This window comes from Thamnophis elegans, chromosome 13, assembly GCF_009769535.1.
Source record: "Thamnophis elegans isolate rThaEle1 chromosome 13, rThaEle1.pri, whole genome shotgun sequence".
In the NCBI taxonomy this organism is placed as follows: domain Eukaryota; kingdom Metazoa; phylum Chordata; class Lepidosauria; order Squamata; family Colubridae; genus Thamnophis; species Thamnophis elegans.
Window position 1 is genome coordinate 8,933,125 of NC_045553.1, and position 18,021 is coordinate 8,951,145.

Genomic DNA, 18,021 nt, shown 5'->3' on the forward strand with positions numbered 1-18,021 from the left:
GGGCACCGGGATGGCTTTGCGACCCCCTTTAAAAAGTGTCTAAACACCTAAATAATAGATATATATTTTTATCAGCATTTGGGGGATCGGATCTGTCAGAAAAGGTGATACCTTTGCATTGCTTTTTTTTAAAAAGGAAGGAAAGAAAGAAAAAGAAAGAAAGAGAATGAATGAATGAAAGAAAGAAAGAAAGAAAGAAAGCTAATTGCCTATAGATTTCAAAGGCCACTGGTTCTGGGTGGAAATATATATTTCTACCCTCCCTGTATCCATTTTTTGGCTAAGTGGTGCACACATCCCAAAAGGCAAAAAATAAATAAAAACCCAACAACACCGCAACAACACCCACTGGCAAGAATTCTGTTGTCATTTCTTTCTAAACACTTTCTTTCTTTCTTCCCCCCCCCTCTTCCCTTCCTTCCTTCCACTTCCTTCTTCCCTCCCTCTTCCTTGATTCCTCTCCCTTTCTTTTCTTGCTCTTCCCTTCCGTTCTTCTCTTGCTCTGTTTCCTTTTCCCCCTCCTTTTTCTTTCCTTGGTTCCTCCTCTTTTCTTCCTTCCTTTCCTCTTCCCTCTTTCTCTTGTCTTTCTTTCTTTCTCTCTCTGTTGGGTCTTTCTTTCTCTCTCCCTCCCTCCCACCCTCCCTCTCTCTGGTCTTGCCCCCCGCTTTCTCTCTGTTGGGTCCTTCTTTCTTCTTTTTCTTTCTTTCTTTCTCTCTCCCTCCCTCTGTTGGGTCTCTCTTCTCCCTCCCTCCCACTTTCTCTGTTGGGCCTTCCTTCCTTCCTTCCTTCCTTCCTTCCTTCCTTCCTTCCTTCCTTCCTTCCTTCCTTCCTTCTTTCTTTCTTTTTTCAGCCTTGCATTCTTGACATTCCATTTCTGGCTTTTCAAGCTATCTAACAAGCTGGTACAAATCCTGCCTAAAAGTGGAAGCTTTTTTTTTTAAGACCTGCAAGAGCCAACCTGCCTGAGATGGGTTGGGGAAAGTTTCCCAAATCTCCAACCTCAGCTGCCTTCCAGAGTGGATCCCTGAGCCATCCCACCTACCTCCTTGCTCAGCAATCTCCCCCCTCTTTTCTTTTAAAAAGTAAAAAATTTCTTCCAACCCAATCAGTCAAAAAGAGGGCACACCCCCTAGCAGCCCTCCTGAGGACTAGACTCTTACCTGCAGGAAGTGCTTTGCAGCTGAGTTTACATCAAGTACTTTCCCCAAATGACCCTTTTCTGAATCACAGAGGAAGCACACAGGGTGAGTTAAACACAAACGCCCACAAATGCCCGAAAGCCTCCAGATCAAAACCTCATGATTAAACCTTCGCTCTGGCCTCACTCAGACAGCGCAGGTGTCATCGCCTCCCTTCTGTGAAGAGAGGGAGATAGGAAGGAAGGAAAAGAAGGGGAGAGATATAGAGGGAGAAAGGGAAGGAGGAAGGAAGGAAAAGAAGAGAGGGAAAGGGAGATAGGAAGGAAGGGAAGAAAAGAAAGGGAGCGATATAGAGGTAGGAAGGAAGAGAGGGAAAGGGAGATGAGAAGGAAGGGAAGAAAAGAAAGGGAGAGATACAGAGGTAGGAAGGAAGAGAGGGAAAGGGAGATAGAAAGGAAGGGAAGAAAAGAAAGGGAGCGATATAGAGGTAGGAAGGAAGAGAGGGAAAGGGAGATGAGAAGGAAGGAAGAAAAGAAAGGGAGCGATATAGAGATAGGAAGGGAAGGAGGGAGGGAAAGGAGATAGGAAGGGACGGAGGGAGGAAGAGATATAGAGGTAGAAAGGGAGGAGAGGGAAATGGGAAGGAAGGAAGGAAAAGAAAGGGAGAGATAGAGGTAGGAATGGAAAGAGAAAAATGGGAAAGAAGGAAGGAAGAGAAAGAAAGAAAAGAGATAGAAAAGGAGATAAAAGAAAGAAAAGGGAAAGAGAAAGAAGAAAAAAAGAAAGAAAACTGCTATCTGAATCAACAGAGATCAACCCCCCCCCCCCCGAACAGCTCTGTTCTATTTAAAAGCCCCCCAACTCCACCCTCCTGGCACCCCCCCCTTCCCATAGGCAGGGAAGCTTTCTTCTTCGTAATATTCTATTTCCGTTCCCCCACAATGAATCCACAAATAAATCAAAATAAAACTGAGGGAATTCCTTCTAAGAGCTTTATGCAAGGGAGAGAGAGAGAGAGGCAGATTTGTTCTTTCAACATTTGGTTCTCTGCATTCCTACAATCCCCCCTTTTCCCTCCAGCGCCCAAGTGGATGCAGAAATTGGAATGTTTCACACACACACATCTGCAATTTCCTTTGTCACACACACACACACATAGACACACACACACTGCTCCAGGAGAGGTTTCAAATCTTCCTTTTCTCTCTCAAATTCCTCCGCCATCCGGGGTCAGCCCTAAAACACCTTAGGAATGTGCAATCTGTTAGCAGGATTCAAAGACCTTCCTATGCCCCCCCCCCTTTCCCTCCCTCTGCAAAGGAGCTCCAATTCCTTCTTGGTATTTCTTTGCCCCCCCCCTCTCCCCCAAGAGGGTTTTCTCCCTCCCCCTTCTAAACTATTTAAAGTCCTTCCCCCCCTCCCTGTCCTCCACTTCCCAAATCAACAGCTTTCAGGAAAGCTATCTTCCATCAATGTTCAGGGTGGGCTAAGCTGAATTAAAGAAGGGAGGGAGAAAAGCAACCTCCGTATTCCTTACACCTTGAGGAGGCAGGAAACGGCTCTGTAACACACACACACACACACACACACACTCTCCCTGGTGCTCTCTGTGCTGGGTTGTTTCCTTGCAGACGTTTCATCACCCAGCTGGGTAACATTATCCATGTTAGAAGGGAGAGGAGGAGCAGAAAGAGGAGGACTGTGGGGTCCTTGATGCTCTCTGAGGTCAGTTGTTTGACTTGATTACCCAATTAGGTAACATCATCAGTGCTAGAAGGGAGGGGAGGAGGAGGAGGAGGAGGAGGAGGAGGAGGAGGAGGAGGAGGAGGAGGAGGAGGAGGAGGACAACAACTACTACTACTTTAGAATCCCTGGTGCTTTCTGAGCTTGGTTTTTTGCTTGGACATTTCACGACCCAACTAGGTAACATTATCAGTAGCATGCTGCTGCTGGGATGTTGGCCCACCACAAAAGATGCCCCCGCATAGCTTCGATGAAAGAAATGAAACCTACCCCGGCTACTGTCTTTTGACCATAAAGAAAAGGTTCTTTTTAGCTAAATGGGAAAGCGAAATTAGTTTGCCTTCTCAACTGTGGCCTAACAGGACTGTGTGAGGATTATGCGAGAGGGATGGGATTGTGTTTGTGTACAGAGGTGGGTGGAGAAGTGGGTAAGGAAAGCCCAAATGAGACCCATAAAAACATGTCTTTATGGACTCTTCTAAGAGTTGCGTTCCACTCCTTTTCTCTCAACTTCTCCCTTGATGGAATTGTTACTCACCCAGACCAGTTTGTCAACTCTTCAGTTTACTTTAAAGCATTTTTTCCCCTTCACTTTTTCTTTGTTCTTTTTTTTAAAATAATCCTAGAAAGGTAAACCCTTCTCAGGTATGCGGGACATGTCATATCAGCAACAGGAGTGACGTCTTTGAATAGACACGCTTCGCACTGCCTGGAAAATCCATTGTCTTCATTCCCCGCGTTTTCCCCAAAAATAAAACCCTGCCACAAAAACCGATTTGACGTACCGCGTTTTCCCCAAAAATAAGGTACCTCAAATCGTTTTTTGTGACAAGGTCTTATTTTCAGGGAAATGTGGTACGTCAAAATCATTTTTTGTGACAGGGTCTTATTTTCGGGGAAAATACAGTACATCAAATCGTTTTTTGTGACAGGGTCTTATTTTCAGGGAAATTCGGTAGGTCAAATTGTTTTTTGTGACAGGGTCTTATTTTCGGAGAAATTCGGTAGGTCAAATTGTTTTTTGTGACAGGGTCTTATTTTTGGAGAACTTTGGTAGGTCAAATTGTTTTTTGTGACAGGGCCTTATTTCTGGGAAAACACGGTATGTCAAATCGTTTTTTGTGACAGGGTCTTATTTTCGGGGAAATTCGTTAGGTCAAATCATTTTTTGTGACAGGGTCTTATTTTCGGAGAAATTCGGTAGGTCAAATCGTTTTTTGTGACAGGGTCTTATTTCTGGGAAAACACGGTACGTCAAATCGGTTTTTATGACAAGGTCTTATTTTTGGAGAAATTTGTTAGGTCAAATTGTTTTTTGTGACAGGGTCTTGCTTTTGTAACAGAGTTTTATTTTCTTTTGACACCCCCTCCCACCGAAATAAGGTGCTTGGCCTTATTTTCGGGGAGGTGTTATTATTTTTGAGGTGCTGGAGGCGGCGAGTGTGGTCACCTCATGGCTGCTGCTGTGTTGCAATATTTTAAGGGAGGGCTTATTTTTGGGGAAACAGGGTAGTACTTATGTCACATTAACCACATATAGCACTTAAAAGACAGGACACGGTGGCTCAGTGGCTAAGTCGCTGAGCTTGTCAATCAGAAAGGTCGGCGGTTAGGTGGTTCGAGTCCCTAGCGCCGCGTAACGGAGTGAGCTCCCGTGACTTGTCCCAGCTTCTGCCAACTTAGCAGTTGGAAAGCACGTAAAAATGCAAGTAGAAAAATAGGAACCACCTTTGGTAGGAAGGGAACAGCGTTCTGTGCGCCTTCGGCGTTGAGTCGTGCCAGCCACATGACCACGGAGACATCTTTGGACAGCACTGGCTCTTCGGCTTTGAAACGGGGATGAGCACCACCCCCTAGGGGCGGGAACAACTAGCACATATGTGCAAGGGGAACCTTTACCTTTTACTTTTAGCACTTAAAAGAAATCCCCAATATAAATCTAGCTGAAGCTATAAATATAAAAAATGCAAATAATTTTTCGGCGGACCACCAAAATCTTATTGCCGACCACTGGTGATCCACGGACCACCAGTTGGTGACCGCTGTTATAAACTGTCTCAGGGGTGACCCACTCAGTCCAGAAACTGAAGATGGCGGCTGGAAAGATACCATCAAAGGTTTTGCTGCTTGTAACATGCCCCACACATGCGATGCCCCAAAAGGAGGCTTGAAGGTTTGGTCACACCATTTCAGGGATTGTCTTGATGTTTTTGAGACCCCCACATGGAGACCCCCGAATAGTCCTAAAATAAATGGAAGGGACTTTGGAGGTCTAGTCAACTTCCATCTGTCAGAAATGGTGTAGGATCTCCTGCTTGGGAAGGGGGTTGGACTAGATGACCTTTGAGGTCCCTTCCAACTATGTTAATCTGAATCTGTCTAAATTTACTCCTGCTCAGGCAGGAAACCCTATACAGTTTCAGACAAATGGCTATCCAACATCTTCTTAAAGACTTCCAGTGTTGGAGCATTCACAACTTCTGGAGGCCAGTTGTTCCATTGATTAATTGTTCTCACTGTCAGGAAATTCCTCCTTAGTTCTAAGTTGCTTCTCTCCTTTGATTAGTTTCCACCCATTGTTTCTTGTCTTGCCCTCAGGTGCTTTGGAGAATAGGTTGAACCCCCCCCTCCCCTCGTCTTTGTGGCAGCACCTCAAATATCGGGATCCTTGGCGTTCTTCTTTGAGCTTGGTTCTTTTCATGACCCAACTATGTAACATCATCATTGCTAATAGCTAATAGCGCTGATGATGCTACCTAGATGGGCGATGAAACATCCTCAGCAAAACAACCAAGCTCAGAGAGCGTCAAAGATCCCACAGTCCTGTCTCTTCCACTCTGCAAACTCCAACTCCTTGTAGCACTGATGGTGTTACTTAGTTGGGTCATGAAAGGCCTTCAAGAAAACGCCTTCATCTTTCTCCTCCTTCTCTTCCCACTCCCCCCCCTCCTCCTCCTCCTTCTTCCTCCTCCTCCTCCTCTTCTTAACAAACCCCACTCCCTTGTAGATTTGGGTAATGAAATGCCTGCAAGAAAACAACTAAGCTCAGAGAGCACTTAGGACCCCATAGTCCTCCTCCTCCTTCATGTTCTTCTTCTCCTCCTCCTCCTCGCAAACCCCACTCCCTTCTGGCACTGATGATGTTACCTAGCAGGGTAATGAAATGTCTGCAAGAAAACGACCAAGCTCAGAGAGCACCAAGGACCCCATGGTCCTCTTCTTCGTCCTCCCCACTCCCTTGTAGAATTGATGATGTTACCTAGTTGGCTCATGAAACGCCTGCAAGAAAACAAGCAGCCCTGAGCTACCAATATTTTCCCCTTATCAAATTAGAATCATCTTCTTCTTCTTCCTCCTCCTCCTCCTCCTCCTCTCAACAAACCCCACTCCCTTCTAGAATTGATGATGTTACTTAGCTGGATTACAAAAAGCCTGCAAGAAAACCACCAAACTCAGAAAGCACCAAGAACCCCACAGTCCTCCTCCTCCTCCTCCCTGCAAACCCCACTCCCTTCTAGCACTGATGATGTAACCTAGTTGGGTCATGAAATGCCTGCAAGAAAACCACCAAGCTCAGAGAGCACCAAGCATCCCTCATGTCAACCGAGCTACCAATATTCTCCTGTATCAAATTAGAATCTGTTTAGAAGTCAACCCATTGGATGGAAAACTGGGGAGTCTTAAGGTTGAGCTGCTTTGATGCCCCTTCAGGGTGCGCAGAAACCACGTTCCCCAACTCAGGCAGTCAACAAACACCCCCAAACCAACTTCACTTCATTTATAAAACTGATTTAAGGAGTCTGAAATAACTTTTGATTTGGGACTCTAAGTGAGAAGAGCTCAGCTCTTCCGAGGACCCAAAAACATTCAATCTCAGAGACCACCAAAGACCCTACACTTTGAGCTACAAATGCAAGTGCAGTCCTCCACTTACGACAGTTCACTTAGCGACCGCTCCAAGTTACAACGGCACTGGGGGAAAAAGTGAGTTAGGACCACTTTTCACACTTAACAACCGTGGGAGAATCCCAGATGCTTGGCAAGGGGTTCCTATTTATGACAGAGGCCCCATTTTGCGACCTCTTATCACAAGCAAAGTCGACGGGGAAGTCCAGATCCACTTAACAATCACGTTACTAGTTTGAGAAATGCAAACGATTCACTTGACAATGGTGGCAAGGAAAGAAGGTCGTAAAATGAGGCAAGCTCGCTTTGTTAAGTGTCGAGTTATGACACCCCAACAGAGCCCAACATTTAGGTTGCTAAGTGAGGCGTTTGTTAATGTCTCGCTTATCAAACTAAAATTCAGGTTCCGTTGCGGTTGTAACTCGAGGATTACCTGTATTCTCTGCTATTGAACTGTAAGGTTCCCCTCGCACATAGTTGTTCCCGACTCTAGGGGGTGGTGCTCATCTTCATTTCAAAGCCGAAGAGCCAGCGCTGTCCAAAGACATCTCCGTGGTCATGTGGCCGGCATGACTCAACGCCAAAGACGCACGGAACGCTGTTATCTTCCCACCAAAGGTGGTCCCTATTTTTCTACTTGCTTTTTTTACGTGCTTTTGAACAGCTGGGTTGGCAGAAGCTGGGACAAGTCACAGGAGCTCCCTCCGTTACGCGGCGCTAGGGATTCGAACTGCCGAATTGCCAACCTTTGACAATTGACAAGCTCAGCATCTTAGCCACTGAGCTACCAAGTCCCTATTGAATTGTAGAGAGACTAGAAAATATGCTTCCCAATGGTGGTGGCAATTTTTGTTCTGAGCAAAAGGCGGCCGTTACAGTTGTGAAATGGGAAAAGCAATGCACCAATGAAAACATCTGAAGAGATCCAACGTGGCCAAATCTAGATTTAGATATAGTCAAACTCTCACCAAAGATGGGAAGAGGGGAGAAAAACAATTCTTTTGCCCCAAGCAATATTTCCCCCAACTATTACCAAGCCCAATTCTATCTTGTGGATTGGTTGAAAAGACCGATTGGTTAGAAAGTATGCAAAGACTTTTTTTAAAAAGACTTTTTTATTGGACCTTAATTATCAAGCCCAAATCATAACCAAGCGGTAAACCACAGCTGTTTTGGGAAGGAAGAAATGAGAACTGAATTTGCCTCCCCCCCACTCTCTGTATTTGCACAACACGCTTAATTCAGAATAAACTCAGCAAGCAGCCTGGATTTTGCCTACACAAAACAACCCCCACTCTTAACCAAGATTAATTTAAACCAGCATGTTGTGTGGATACAACTATACGACGAACTAGATCCGATAAGCAAATTGGGAGAATCCAACTTAGTTCTAAGGTAGCTCTTGCAACAGGGCATTTGGGGATGGTTCAAACTTACATCGGCACTGAAAAAAGAGACTTATGACCGGTTTTTCACACTTACAACCATTGCAGCCTCCCACATGGGGAACCATTCAGATGCTCGGCAACTGGTTCATATTTACGATGGTTGCAACATCCCGGGATCCCCTTTTGACAAGCAAACTCAATGGGGAAGCCAGATCCACTTAACGGCCGTGTTCCTAACTTATCAACTGCGGAGATTCACAGCAATGGTTGCAAGTAATGTCGGGGCAAAACTCACTTCACAAATGTCTCACTTCAACGACAGAAACGTCATCCATTGTGTGGCTCCGTTGTGGAACAGAGCTACCTGTACAAAAAAATCTATAATAAAACGCACTGTATGCCATGCCTTCTATCCAGGGTTACACAAGCATTATCCCCCAGCCACAGCTGAATTCACACTGATGTATGATCGTAAACTACGGCTTGCAGAATGATAGTTTGTGCAACAGCCCCACCCCACCCCCTTAGCCAGCTTTTCCTAGGTTAAAAAAAAATCTTAACAAACCACAACGTGATGGTTTCGCAAACCAAGATGACACATCGCGTTTTCCAACCTGCCTCCAGGGGAAATGGGGAGATGTTGGCTTAGGCATTTTATTGAAAACTAGCTGATAACTCAGCCTTGCCCCGGTATTTATTTATACTAAACCTGTATTAGACAGGAAAAGGAATGAACTATATCTATAGTGTCAAAGTAATGCTGGAACACCCCATCACACACACATGAACTGAAATCCAGAATGCACACTATCACTGTCAAAAGTATTGTGATTTGACACTATAGATATAATTCAACCCTTTTCATTTCAGCAGCCCAGGCATTCCAGAGTTATGCTGGAACACACACACACAGAGACACACACACCAAGGGGTGTTAAGAGGCATCTTACACCCACAGTATTTGTTTCCCGAGAGTAAGTCATCTGTGTATCAAGTTTGATTGAAATTGCTCAACCCGTTCCAGAGTTATGCATCTATAGATAAGAGAGATGAGGAAGGCGCTCACCTTCACACATGCAAACACACACGGACACACAAAAACGAATGCAAAACAAGATGTTGGGAGGGGTAAGAGAGAAAGATCCTCTCCATTTATTATAAAACATGTATACAGGTAGTCCTCAACTTATAACCATTCATTTAGTGGCCAAAGTTACAACAGCAGCACGATAAAAGTGACTTGCGGCCATTTTTCAAACTTATGACTGTCTCAGCATCCCTGCGCTCCCAACTTCAGACACTTGGCAAACCGAATGTTTACAAGCAAAGTCAAACGGGGGAGGTGGATTCGCTTAACGACCGTGTCTCTAATGTAACCGCTGGAGCTGATTTCCTTAACAACTGTGGCGTGGAAGGACGTTAAAAAAAATGGGGCTTAAAACTCGCTTAACAACCCAGCAGCAGAAATGTTGGGCTCAGCCGTGGCCGTTAAGTCGAGGACTACCTATAAAACACCCTCCAGCGACACAAAGAGAAGCAGGCAGCCGTGATACCTGCGAGGACGACTCAGAACTGGGACCAAATGCTTTGACAATATTATTGCACTGCTAAATTTGAGATAAACAGTAGTGCAATATTGTCAGAGCCGGCGGTCCCAGCAGTGGCCTGTATACAGAATAACAGAGCTGGAAGGGACCTTGTAGGTCATCTAGTCCAACCCCACCTCCCTGCCCAAGCAGGAGACTCTACTACAACTTTTCTGACTGATGTCATTTCAGTCTCTTCTTGAAAGCCTCCAGGGATGAAGCTCCCACAACTTCCGAAGGCAACTTCTATTCCATGAGTTGATTGCTCTCACTGTTAGGAAATTCCTCCTTATTTCCAGGTTGAATCTCTCCTTGGTCAGTTTCCATCCATTATTCCTTCTCTGGCCTTCGGGTGCTTTGGAAAATAGCTTGACCCCCCTCCTCTCTGGGGCAGCCCCTCAAATATTGGAAGACTGCTATCCTGTCTCCCCTGGTCCTTCTCTTCCCTAGACTAGCAACCGTTCTTCTTATATTTCAGTCTCCAGATCTTTGACCATCTTAGATAGATTCAGATTTTCGAAGGGACCTTGTAGGTCATCTAGTCCAACCCCCTGCCCAAGCAGGAGACTCTACATCATTTCTGACAGAGGGCAGTCCAGTCCCTTCTTGAAAGCCTCCAGGGATGAAGCTCCCACAACCTCTGAAGGCAACTTCTGTTCCATTCAGTTGATTGTTCTCACTCGTTTCTCAATGGAAGGAGTTAAAGTGGGAGAGAGTTACTAAGTCATCATGTCTAGACCTGGCAATCTCCCCCCACCCACCCCACAACTGGGGCAGGGGGACTGGCAGGATTGGGGGAGAGGAATGCCTGCGTGAGCCAAATAAATATAAAATTTTCTCATTTCCTTAAAAGCGAGGTTACTTCAAGGGCACCCAGGCAGGTTAGATTAATTCCTTTCCCATTCGGCCAGTCATTATTACAACATACATGTAGTCCTGGCCATACTGACACTCATTTAGCAACCTGGCCATACAGTCACTCATTTAGTGACTGTTCAAAGTTACAACGGCACTGAAAAAATGACCATTTTTTCCATAGTTGCAACATTTGCAGACCTCCCATCCAAATTCAGCTGCTTGGCAACTGGTTCATATTTAGGGAGCCTTGCTGGTCATGTGATCAATTCCCTTTTAATCAATAGGGAAGCCAGATTCACTTAACCCTCACTTATCAACGGAAGGGATTCACTTAATAACAGTGGCAAGAAAGATCGTAAAATGGGGCAAAACTCACCTTAACAACTGTCTCACTTAGCAAAATAAATTTTGGTCTCAGTTGTGCTTGTAACTGGTTTAAAATAAGGGCGTTATACAAATCTCGTTGGCCCCGTGGATGTGAAAATAGGTGTGTGTGTGTGTGATATATTCACTCCTAGGGGTGAGAAGGGATTTTTTTTAATATAATCTCTCCCCTCCCCATAAAAACCAAAATTTGGACGTGAACTTAACATAGCAAGTGGTGAAAAACAGCTGCCTGCTGAATTTGTAAACCATGCCTATAAATCAACATCCAAAAATCTGTATCAAAGATTCCTAGTATAACTTTTTTCCTCTTATCTAATTTTCTACCCTTATCCTTCTCTCTCTCTCACTCTCTCTCTCTCTCCCTCCGTCCCTCCACATCTGCCATTAAATGTAATATGAATTCAGCTGGTGTTCATTCGGAGGAAGCATTTCACATCGCAAACTGTAAAAACCCTATCGCACATCCTTCCCAAGCGTGCACCATGCAGGCTTAATTTAAACTTTGGACAGAAGAAGTCAAACAAGACTACGGACAATTACGATTTTTTTTAATCACTGTTTTTCTGCAAAGGTTTTCTTTGAATTGCTCTTTTTCTCCAAAAGTTTTCTTTAAGGGGGTCTGAAGTTTTCTTTCTCCTTGCCAACTCAGCCCCACCCCCCACCCCTCCGAGGTATTTTAAACATCTTTGGAAGGTCCCCGTGCATTACTAAAAATCATGATCATCACCATCCAAGCTTTGTTGCTTGAGCAATCTGCACTACACATTCAGAACTGGGAAGAGGAGATGCACACTACCACAATTGGCTGGTGTGTGGCTGGGAAGAATGTGTCACCCTCTCAAAACAGAAAGCAGCAGCATTTGTGACACTGTGAGGCAGAACGACGCAGCCTGGTGTGCGTCCTTTTTAAAAGCAAACCATCACAAATCTCCCCTGAGATTCCAGACCGAAGAGCAAGGCGGATCAAACAAAATGCACACCAGCCAATGTGAAATCCAGTCCCCTCTCTCTCTGGACTTCACCAAAAAGCACCAGGAAATCTTTCTTGCTTTTTTTTTTTTAATGTAAGAAGCACGGTGTGGAGGGGCTCACGTGGCCCCCAGAAAAGCTTCCAAGGCAAATCCCCAGTCTGTAAAAAAAAGTCTCTTAATTGCAGCCACCAACGTCGCCCGTTGGAAGAAGTTGCAACCGAGTTCGGTTGGTCATTTTGCAGATGGATAACCTCTGCCAGCCAATGCCCTTTTAATATTGCACTGCTAATGACAGCTCCCAGTAGTACAACAGAAAAAGGGCACAGGCCGGTAAGGAGAAGACGCCCAAGGTTTCCAGCAATTTTTCTCAGTGGGACGTTTTAAAAAAGAAAGAAAGAAAATTCTGGGTGGGCTTTCCCCCCCCCTCCTGAAAACATATTGAAGAAAGCAATCCAACTGAGGTCTCGTTCACCACTCTACCATCACGTGGAGGGAGGAAAGAAGGCAGGGAGGAAGAGTTGCAGAGGAAGGAAGAAAAAAGAGAGGAAGGACAGAGGAGAGATATAGAGGAAGGAAAGAAAAGAAGTGGAGGGAAGGAGGAGAGTTACAGAGGAAGGGAGGAAAAGAGGGAGGATGAGTTGCAGTGGAAGGAAAAGAAAGAGAGGGAGGAAGGAAGGAAAAGAGATGGAGGGAGGAAAGTTAGGAGTAACAGAGGAAAGAAGGAAAAGAAAGGGAGGAAGGAAGGAAAAGAGAGGGAGGAAGGAAAGTTAGGAGTTACAGAGGTAGGGAGGGAGGAAAATGAAGGAAGAAAGGAAAGAAAGAAGGAAGGAGAAGAAAGGGAGGGAGGGAGGGAGGAAGGAAGGAAAAGAAAGGGAGGGAGGGGGAAAGAAGGAAGAAAAAAGAAGGAAAGAAGGAAGGAAGGAAAAGAGAGGGAGGAAGGAAAGAAAGAAAGAAGAAAAAGAAAGGGAGGTAGGAAAGAAAGAAGGAAAAAGGGAGGAAGGAGGAAAGAAGGAAAAAGGAGGGAGGAAGGAGAGATGCAGAAGGAAAAGGGAGGGATGGGGAAAGGAGAAAAAGAGAAGAAAGAATCAGATTTTTATAAATGTTAAGAATGTACCATCATAATCAAATTTAAACACACATATGCACAAATAAATTTGAAAAACTCTGCTAGCGTATTCTAGGAAAAAAAAACATTAGCAATCCTAATAGGAGAATCAATACTTTTTAAAATGTTCAGAACATACAATCCTAATCAGATTTAAACACGCTGCTCCCCCTTTCTCTCTCACTCACATAGACAGACACAAATAAATGTCCTAAACTCTATTAGCATCCTAGGAAGGAAACATTAGTTGTCCAGAGTCCATCTTTTGCAAATGTTTACGAACATGCCGTCATCATCAAATTTAAAATCCCACCCAAACATAAACAAACTTTCCAAAAATCTACAAGCATACCCCGAGAAGGAAACCATCCCAATCCTGACATTCATGGCGTGTTTTAATCCCTCAATAAAATCCACCCAAGTGAAAGAAAGTGGCACAGCAGAATTGGTAAGGAAAAATGGGAAATGGCAAAACTCACTGCTATTGAAACTTACTTGTTTTTTTTTACATCCATCTTTTAAAGTGGGGGGGGGGGGCGCAGCAGGAAAGACCCACCTCTGAAACTGCAGCATGGGGGGGGGACTTTTGGTAGACTTCAAATGATTTAGGTGACACCCCACCACCACCACCAATCTAAGAAGTGGGAAGGCCAAACAATAGACCTCTTTTTAAACCCCATTCAGTTTTGGCAGGAAATTTCCAATCAAGTCACAATCTTTGCAAAAGAAAAGGGGGGGTTTCAAATTCCCCCTGTAAAAGAGGGAGGCTTGGGAGGAGAGGGAAGGAAAAAGGCCAATATTTAACCTCAACTTTCCAAAAAATGGCCTCCTCCGTGTTTAAAAATTCGCCACCCCCCAAAAAAAAACCCTACCCACCCACCCCGCCACAATTTTAACCAGAGGTCAAACAGAGAGAACAAGCCGCCTGCCTAAATTCCATGTTGTCTTTAAGCAAACTTTTTTAAAAAATAATTTTGTTGGTGCAGAACTTGGATATTTAAAGCAAATTGAGAAAATCAGGGAGACCTCAAAGAAGTGAACAAAACAAGAAATAAGGGTCCATCGAAGAGAAATGATAGATAGATAGATAGATAGATAGATAGATAGATAGATAGATAGATAGATAGATATAATTATTAGATAGATAGATAGATATAATTATTAGATAGATAGTTGATAGATAGATAGATAGATAGATAGATAGATAGATAGATAGATAGATAGATAGATAGATAGATAGATAGAAGAAAAGAAAGGGAGGGGGGGAGAAGAAGGAAGGAAGGAAGGAAGGAAGGAAGGAAGGAAGGAAGGAAGGAAGGAAGGAAGGGGGGGAAACAGCCACAAAGAAAGGTTTAAGCTGGAGGACATAGGGAAATTTTTTTCTTGCGTAACTTCCGAAGACCACACACACCAGATGATGATAACTCCGCAGAATTGGGACAAAGTGCAAAACTAGGAGACAGGAAAACCTCAGCTCTGTTGCACGTGCAACCCCAGACAGGGCACACACACACACACACACACACACACTTTTTTTTTTCATGCACACACCACTCGGATTCTCAAGCCTTCTTATTTTAAGGAGAAACACATCCTGGAATCTACCGGATTGTTCCAGAGGAAATTCCTCTAGTCTTCTCCCTCGGTTTTATATGCGTTGTTGTTGTTTTTTTTGGAGGCTGGAGAAAAGGTTCCACATCTGGATTGGAAAAGGGAGAGGATAAACTTTCCCAGCGACCTTCCCCTCTCCGAAAACTCTTCGTTTTAACCCCTTCACCCTATTTTCCAACAAAAAAAAACAACCCGCAATTCCGCGCTGTGTTTTTTTTTTTTAATTTTATTTTATGGAGAGAAACGCAAACAGAGACACCAACCCAAAACCTTTCCAAAAATAAATAAATGCCAATCTTTTTCCGCCCTTCGCCAAAGGAACAGACTCTCTGTTATGTTTTTTTTAAAAAAGGATCTTCTGTGCGGGGAAATGGAACAAGATCCCGGATCGCAGGGAATCTTGTCGGGTTTAAAAGGTTGGATTCGAGGCGAGACGGCCTTTTCTAAAACTAAACCTCCTGCCCTCTCCACTCCACTCCACCCGTGTAAAACTCGAAGCATATATACGCCGGGTTGGGAAGCAAGGTTGCTAGATAGTTTTAATGAAAAAAAACCAACAATGTAGCCACGGGGCGTTGATTCGAGCGGGATTAAGCGGCCCGACCGTCCCAAACCTTCTCGCCAAAGTTTGGGGGAATTTCGGAGCGGCCTCTCGGTCGCAAAATGGAGCTTTGGGAAGGGTTTTTTTTTTTTAATGAGGGGTGCGGGCTCCCCAGATTTCCTCCCCCCCCCCTGCTCTGTCTCTCCCTTTTTTCTTTATTTAAAGCCAAAATCTCCGAGTTTATTTATTGATTGAATTTATATCGCCGCCTATTCGCCCATGGGCGACTCAAGGCGGCTTATAGAATCGAAGTTTATAAAGTTTAGTTCGACTTCGGCGTCCCTTTCCGCTCCGCGCTGTTTTCAAAGAATCGCCCGGGTCCCCGAAAGATTGAAAAAGGAAAAGAGAAAAAAAGAAGGAAGAAAAAGAGGGAGAAATAGAAAGACAAAGCGAGAGAGAGAGAGAGAGAGAGAGAGAGAGAGAGAGAAAGAAATAGAAAGATAAAAAGAGAGAGAGAAATAGAAAGATATATATAGAGAGAGAGATAGGGAGAAAGAAATAGAGAGAGAGAGAGAGAAATAAAGAAATAGGAGAGAAAGAAAGAAAGAAATAGAAAGAGAGGGGGGAGGGAGAGGGAAAGAGAGAGAGAGAGAAGTTTTGCGTCTCTTATAGGATTATATGAAGGGCGGAGAGAGAGAAAAATTACCCAAAGCGAAATTCCTTCTCGAGCGACCAAATCAGTCCCGCGTTCAAGCTATTAAACCTTTTTGCAAGGCGAAACGGAGAGGGAAAAGTGCAAATCCGGGAGAAAAGGCCGTCCTGAACCGGCCCAATTCGGATCAAAGGACGCCCCCTGCCCCCCTTTACCCCTCGACATTCCAATCCGAACCAGAGACCTCGCCTCCCCCCCCCCACCACTTTCCCCAGAGTGAGAATTCAGAGCTGGAAAAGAGAGACGCACAGAGAAGGGGGGAAAAAAGACTCCGAAATTTCTCCGAAACGGGCTAGAGGCCGGGCACATGGGCAGGACTTTTCTGCGCTCTCTCCGGATTTAATTCCACCCTTTCCAAGTTTTTTTTTTTTTTAAAGCTGGAATTTATTTTTTTTCCCCTTCCCTCCCCCACCCCCCAAAAATAAAAATAAAAAAGCCCGCCTTTCGCTCACCCTTTGCAGGAACAAGAAGGAGAAAAAGGAAAGGCACAGAAGCGCTGGTGCCAACCTCCCGCGTGTTTTCTCAGCTTTTTTCCCCTCCCCGGATAAATTTCAAACAATTAAAATTAAATTAAAAAGTCCGGAGTTGAAGGCCTGCCTTACAAGGGAGCTGGGAGGGGGGTCCTTCCCCTTCTCCCTCCCCCCTTCCACGCTCCCGCCCCAGCGCGCAGAAGACCCTCCCTCCCTCCCTCCCTCCCTCTCTCTCTCTCCCAGCCGCCCCCCATCTTCGCCTCTTCCACGCGCCTCCCGGCCCACCGAGAGGGGGGGGAGCTCGCACGGAAGCCGCCCACCTCCCCTCCCGCGCGTGGGGAGGGGGGGAGTCTGGCTCCTCCACGGCCACGATCTCCCCCCCTTTTTTTCCCCCTTTCTCCTCTCTCCCGCCACCCACCCACGAAAAAAAAAAACCCACCCACCTGGTTGAGATCTCACGTTGGCAATGCTACCCCCTCCTCTGGATTTCTCTCTCTACACCCCCCTCCCCAGTTTTAGCCTTGAGCTCCCGCCATTTCCGCCCAGTCACCCGGATGCTACTCACAAAACCACCCTATAGAAAGCGAGAGATTCACACACACACGCGTCTACACACGGGGGTGAGGGGGAGAGCCCTGCACGCCTCGCCTCTGGCTTTCCCCATTCCAGCCCCCAACCCGCTTTTCCTTGCCTTGCCCTTTTTTTTTTCTCAATGAAGGCTCCCACCCACCCCTTCCTCTCTTCTTCTCCCCCCCACCCGCCCAAGGGGGACGGCAAAGCCAAGCTGAGAAGCGGGGGCGGGGTATTGGGTGGGTGAGTGGGGAGGGGAGGGGAGGGAGGGCAGCGCTGGAAAAGTTGGCCAAAGAAGCGCCCGAGCGCTGCTCCGACTTTGGCAAGCGCGGCTCAGATCCGGCTTTGAACGACCAGCGCTCGACCCGCGGGGAGCGGTCCGTGCGAGGGTCGGGCGCTGCTCGAAGCCCCGCGGAGGGAAGCAGCAGAGCAAGCGCCGCGCCTCTCGCCTTGCTTTGAGAGAGGCAACCTGGCTGCAGAAGCAGAAAGAGAGAGAGAGTGAGAGAGAGAGAGAGAGAGAGAGAGAAAGGGGAAGGGGAAAAAAGAAGAGGAAAGGGAGAAAGAAAAAGAGAGGGGGGGAGAAAAGAGGGGAAACCCCCTCCAGAACAAACCTCACGCCTCCTCCGCTCCAGCCTCCATCTTTGACTAGTTGACATTCACCTCCTGCCTGACCAAATTTCGCCATTAGCATACTTCCCTCGCCATTGGCCCTGCCTTGCGCTAGTCTGGAGCGCCGGAGATGCCATTGGCTGGCCGGGGGGATATTTAAAAATCTCCCTCCCGCTCGGATTGGCTGCTGGCGGGCGCCGCGTCAGAGGCCCCCTCTCTTTTATTTTAACAATGAATGTAACAAACACATTCTTCCATTCACAAATTTTCCCCCCTCCCCCGCAGCTCTCTCTCTCTCCCTCTCTCTCTTCCTAGAGAACTTTTCCCTTCTTTCCCCCCCCTTTCCTTTTTCCCCGCCTTTCCTTCCTTCCCCCCCTCAGTCTTTACATACATACACACACACACACATATATACATACATTCAT

General features: G+C 45.8%; 1 long non-coding RNA gene across 2 annotated transcripts in view; it reads right to left on the reverse strand.

Moving 5' to 3' along the window:
- Positions 1 to 17,689, reverse strand: part of LOC116516872 — a 32,372-nt gene extending 14,683 nt beyond the window's left edge. The window contains exons 1-2 of one of the 2 annotated variants that reach the window (XR_004256397.1): positions 17,599 to 17,689; positions 14,689 to 14,782 (exon numbers count right to left, since the gene is read on the reverse strand). This is a non-coding gene — a long non-coding RNA (uncharacterized LOC116516872). Of the gene's footprint in view, positions 1 to 14,688; positions 14,783 to 16,399; positions 16,620 to 17,598 lie in introns of those variants that run through there. The other variant, XR_004256398.1, reaches the window with a different exon arrangement.
- Positions 17,690 to 18,021: the final 332 nt, after the last annotated feature.